Source organism: Lathyrus oleraceus, chromosome 7 (genome assembly GCF_024323335.1).
Source record: "Lathyrus oleraceus cultivar Zhongwan6 chromosome 7, CAAS_Psat_ZW6_1.0, whole genome shotgun sequence".
NCBI lineage: Eukaryota > Viridiplantae > Streptophyta > Magnoliopsida > Fabales > Fabaceae > Lathyrus > Lathyrus oleraceus.
This window is the reverse complement of record NC_066585.1, coordinates 376684970-376690582: the sequence shown is the minus strand read 5'-3', so window position 1 is coordinate 376690582 and position 5613 is coordinate 376684970. Positions and strand designations below refer to the sequence as shown.

The 5613-nt window shown below is 39.4% G+C and overlaps 1 non-coding gene across 1 annotated transcript; it reads right to left on the bottom strand.

Annotated features, from left to right (window-relative positions):
* Positions 1-226: 226 nt before the first annotated feature.
* Positions 227-333, bottom strand: LOC127109990 (small nucleolar RNA R71). The gene has a single exon (XR_007797230.1). It is a non-coding gene; the product is annotated as a small nucleolar RNA R71 (small nucleolar RNA).
* Positions 334-5613: the final 5280 nt, after the last annotated feature.

Below are 5613 nucleotides of genomic sequence, written 5' to 3'. Positions count from 1 at the left end.
TCCTACCGAGGATCCAAACCTTCATTTATCCGTATTTGTCCAATACGCTGATACTATTAAAGCTAATGGTGTCACTACAGAGGCAATTCGACTTCGTCTGTTTCCTTTCTCGTTAAGAGATAAAGCTAGAAGATGGCTTCAGTCTCTCCCTTCCAACTCAGTTACCACATGGAACGAGTTGAAGAAAGTCTTCCTTGCCCGATATTTTCCTCCGAGCAAAACAGCTATGTTGAGAGCCCAGATAAATGGATTTAAACAGAAAGATAACGAGTATCTTTTCGAAGCATGGGAAAGATACAAAGACATGATGAGACTTTGTCCACACCATGGTTTAGAGGACTGGTTAGTAATTCATACCTTCTACAATGGTCTCTTGTACAACACAAGATTAACAATAGACGCCGCCGCAGGTGGTGCGCTTATGGATAAACCTTATGCCGATGCTTATCAACTTATCGAAAACATGACCCAAAACCATTATCAGTGGGGAAGCGACCGAGCAATGGTAGAGAAACCTCAAACGAAAAGTGGCATGTACGAGATAAGTAGCCTTGATCATGTTAATGCAAAAGTGGATGCTCTGGCCCAAAAAATTGAAAGTTTAAATGTATCACCTCCAACCACCGTGGTTGCCGCAACTCAGAATTGCGAAGTCTGTGGAATCCAAGGCCACACTCCTGCAGATTATCAACTCCTAACAGGAATCCAAGCAGAGCAAGTGAATTATGCTCAAGGAAATCCCTACTCGCACACCTATAACTCTAACTGGAAGAACCATCCTAATTTTTCATATAAGAGTAATAATGCTTTATACGCACCAAGACAAGCTCCAAATCAAGCCCCAGCTATACCTCCTGGATATCAAAAGCCGACCCCATCTACACCTAACAATAACGTTCCTAGGAAATCCAACATGGAAATCATGATGGAGAACTTTATAGCTTCTCAACAGCAAACCAATAAAGATTTCTTAAACCAGAATATACACACTAGCGAACAAATCAAACAACTAGCAAGTAAAGTAGATGCCCTGGCTACCCATAACAAAATGCTAGAAACACAAATATCACAAGTAGCTCAACAACAAGCGCCTACAGCTGCCCCAACTGGTACATTTCCTGGACAGCCCCAACCTAACCCGAAAAGCCACGCTCATGCAATCATACTAAGAAGTGGAACGGAAGTAGAAGGACCGTCTGATCCAAGGATGGAAAACCAAAACTCTAAAAAGTCAATTGAGGAAGAAAGTAAACCTAAGGAAAAGGAAGAGAGTAATAAGGAAACCGTAGAAAAGAAAGAACCCTATGTGCCTCCACCACCTTATAAACCACCTATCCCTTACCCTCAAAGGCTTATTAAAACCAAAGATGCGGGCCAATTTAAAAAATTTGTTGACTTACTGAAACAATTAAACGTCACAATTCTGTTTACAGAAGCTATTACGCAGATGCCCTCATATGCTAAGTTCCTAAAAGAAATTCTTTCTAATAAGAGGAAACTTGAAGAGAGCGAAACCGTTACACTCACTGCTGAATGTAGCGCCATAATCCAGAATATGCCTCCAAAACTTAAGGACCCTGGTAGTTTCTCTATACCATGTCACATAGGAAAATTTGTCATAGATAAGGCTCTATGCGATTTAGGAGCCGGTATCAGTGTTATGCCTTTATCCATATGCAAGAAACTAGAAATGGGAGAATTAAGACCAACTAAAATGTCTGTGCAATTAGCAGATTGTTCCGTTAGATATCCTGTAGGAATTCTTGAAAACGTTCCCGTGCGCATAGGTCAATTCTACATTCCAAATGATTTCATAATTATGGACATTAGAGAAGATGAAGTTACACCCATTATATTGGGAAGACCATTCTTAGTAACCGCCGGTGCGATCATAGACGTAAAACGAGGACGACTCACTTTCGAAGTAGGAGAAGAGAAAATCGAGTTCATTCTTTCCAAGTTTTTGAAAGCACCTGCAATAGAAGACACATGTTACTTCATGGATATCATAGATGAATGCATAAAAGAAACAGAGTTAGAAAATGACAAATTGTCTGACTATCGTGTAGAAGACAAACTTAACCAATGTTTAGCAATAACACCGGACCCTACGCAATGCCTTAAGAAACCAACCCTCGACCTGAAAACACTTCCCAAAAATCTGAGATATGAATTCCTAGACTTAGAACTTGAATGACCAGTGATAGTTAATGCAGACCTAGGAAAACTCGAAACCGAAAAACTCCTACATATCTTAAGAAAATATCCAACCGCACTAGGATACAACATCACCGATCTTAAAGGAATAAGTCCTTCTATTTGTATGCACCGCATCATGCTAGAAGAAGACTGTAAAACCTCTAGGGAACATCAGAGGAGACTAAACCCGATCTTGAGTGAGGTAGTGAAGAAGGAAGTAACAAAGTTATTAGAGGCAGGTATCATATATTCTATATCTGATAGCAAATGGGTTAGTCCGGTACACGTAGTACCAAAGAAAGGAGGTATAACAGTTATTGAAAATGAAAAAGGAGAAACTATAACCAAACGAATCGAATCGGGATGGAGAATGTGCATTGACTATAGGAAACTAAACAAAGCAACCCGAAAAGATCATTTCCCTTTACCATTCATTGACCAGATGTTAGAACGATTAGCAAAACATTCTCATTTCTGCTATCTAGATGGTTATTCAGGCTTCTTTCAAATACCAATTCATCCTGATGACCAAGAAAAGACAACATTCACGTGTCCTTTTGGCACCTTCGCTTATCGACGAATGCCGTTTGGCTTGTGCAGTGCTCCCGCAACCTTCCAAAGGTGCATGATGGCGATATTCGCCGATTTTCTCGAAAATATCATGGAAGTATTTATGGATGACTTTTCCGTATGCGGACAAAGCTTCGAAGAATGTCTTGAAAACCTAGAAAGAGTTCTAGAGCGATGTGTAAAAGTAAACCTAGTACTTAATTGGGAAAAATGTCACTTTATGGTACAAGAAGGAATTGTTTTAGGACACATCATCTCAAATAGAGGAATTGAAGTAGACAAAGCCAAAATAGAGGTAATCGAAAACCTTCAACCTCCGAAAACTGTGAGAGAAGTGCGAAGCTTCTTAGGACACGCCGGTTTTTACCGACGATTCATTAAAGGCTTCTCCAAAATAACTAAACCTTTGACCGGACTATTGATGAAGCATGCTGAATTCATCTTCGACAATAAATGTTTAGAAGCATTTCAAACGCTTAAACAGCATTGATCTCCGCACCAATAATGCAGACCCCGGATTGGAATGAACCATTCGAAATAATGTGTGACGCAAGTGATTACGCCGTGGGCGCTGTTTTAGGACAATGAAAGGATAAAAAGCTTCACGTCATATATTACGCAAGTAGAACTCTAGATGAAGCACAAATGAATTACGCCACAACCGAGAAAGAACTCTTAGCAGTAGTGTTTGCACTAGATAAGTTTCGTTCTTACTTGGTCAGAGCTAAAATAATCGTTTACACCGACCACGCTGCTATCAAGTACCTCTTAACAAAAAAGGATGCTAAACCTAGACTCCTAAGGTGGATCCTGTTGCTACAAGAGTTCGATTTGGAAATCAAAGACAAGAAAGGAACTGAAAACGTAGTAGCAGATCACCTCTCTAGACTCGAAAACCTTGAACCGGAAAGAACATCGATCAACGATGATTTCTCGTACGATAAACTTATAGCTACTTTGGAAGAAAATAAAGCTGATAAACAGGTAGAAACCACCTTAGCTATATGTGTTACACCATGGTACGCTGATCTCGTCAATTATTTAGCTGCCGGAATAGTTCCACCTACTTTATTCTACCAGCAAAAGAAACGATTCTTCTATGACATAAAACACTATTACTGGGATGACCCTTTACTTTTCAAAAGAGGCCCCGATGGTATTTTCTGTCGGTGTATACCTGAAGAAGAGGTAGAAAATATAATCCAACACTGTCACTCCGCTCCTTATGGTGGACATGCAAGTACATCCAAGACCTGCTCAAAAATCCTACAAGCCGGTTTTTATTGGCCAAATATATGGAAGGATGTGCATGCGGCCATCAAGAAATGCGATAGATGTCAACGCACAGGAAACATATCTAGACGTGACGAGATGCCACAAAAGGGCATTTTGGAAGTAGAGATTTTCGACGTGTGGGGGATAGATTTCATGGGACCTTTTCCACCTTCTTTCGGTAACAAGTACATACTCGTAGCGGTCGACTACATATCAAAATGGATTGAAGCTATAACTTCTCCAACAAACGACACACGAGTAGTAACTAGACTCTTCAAGAATATAATTTTCCCGAGATTTGGTGTCCCAAGAATAGTAGTCAGTGATGGTGGATCGCATTTCATATCTAAGATACTCGAAAAACTACTGTTTAAGTATGGCGTAAGGCATAGAGTAGCGACACCTTACCATCCTCAAACCAGTGGACAAGTGGAGGTGTCTAACAGAGAAATCAAACAAATATTAGAAAAAACAGTCGCCACCTCAAGGAAAGACTGGTCATTGAAATTACTAGAAGCTTTATGGGCATATCAAACCGCTTACAAAACTCCCATAGGGACAACCCCATTTAAGCTTATTTATGGAAAATCTTGCCACCTCCCGGTAGAATTAGAACATAAGGCCTACTGGGCTATTAAAAATCTAAATTTAAACTATAAGGCCGCAGGTGAAAAGCGAATTCTTGACATAAACGAATTAGAGGAACTTCGACAAGACGCCTACGAAAATGCCAGAATCTACAAAGAAAGAACGAAAAAATGGCATGATAAACGTATATCCAGAAAAATCTTCAAACAAGGCGATATAGTCCTTTTGTTCAACTCTAGACTTAAGTTATTCCCAGGAAAACTACGATCTAGATGGTCAGGTCCTTTCCAAGTCACCAATGTTTTTCCCAGTGGAGCGGTGGAAATTAAAGGAAAATCCATTGAACCGTTTATCGTAAACGGGCAGCGTCTAAAACATTATCATCATGCAGAGAACATTGAAGATTCACAAGTCCTGCATTTAGACGTAATTGTAAGAACAAAAATTGTTCTACAACAGATTCCTTGATTTTGATGATAACAAAGGATGAAACCAAAAATGGCACCCTAACGAAAAGTTTCTAAGTGTGCAGGATTCTAAAGAAAGAAGGAAGAAATCTGATGATGTCATCAGATACAAAACTAGATCAGATACAAATTATCAAATGATCAGAAGCATCTGAAGTAAAAACAAGTTCAAGAAAGTCTAACTCTGAGCAAAACAACAAGTATCAGAAGCATCTGAACAAGAAGTAGCTCTAGAAGTTCTGACTCTGAACTATGCTATCTCTAAGCTCCAGAAGTTATCAGCGCTATCTGAAGAAACTATCTGAACTCACAAGATATCAACATCAGAAGCAAGATTCCAAGATTCTCAAATACTTGAAGACTCTGATCATGGAATTGCTAATCATGAAGAAGTAACGTTTAAGTCAAGAAAAGATTTGCAAATGGATTTCCTAATTGAAAAAGAGACGTTAATCTCCAATCTCAATGAAGAAAATACTACTTGTGGTAAGTAGTCATTTCAAGAAGAAAAAGT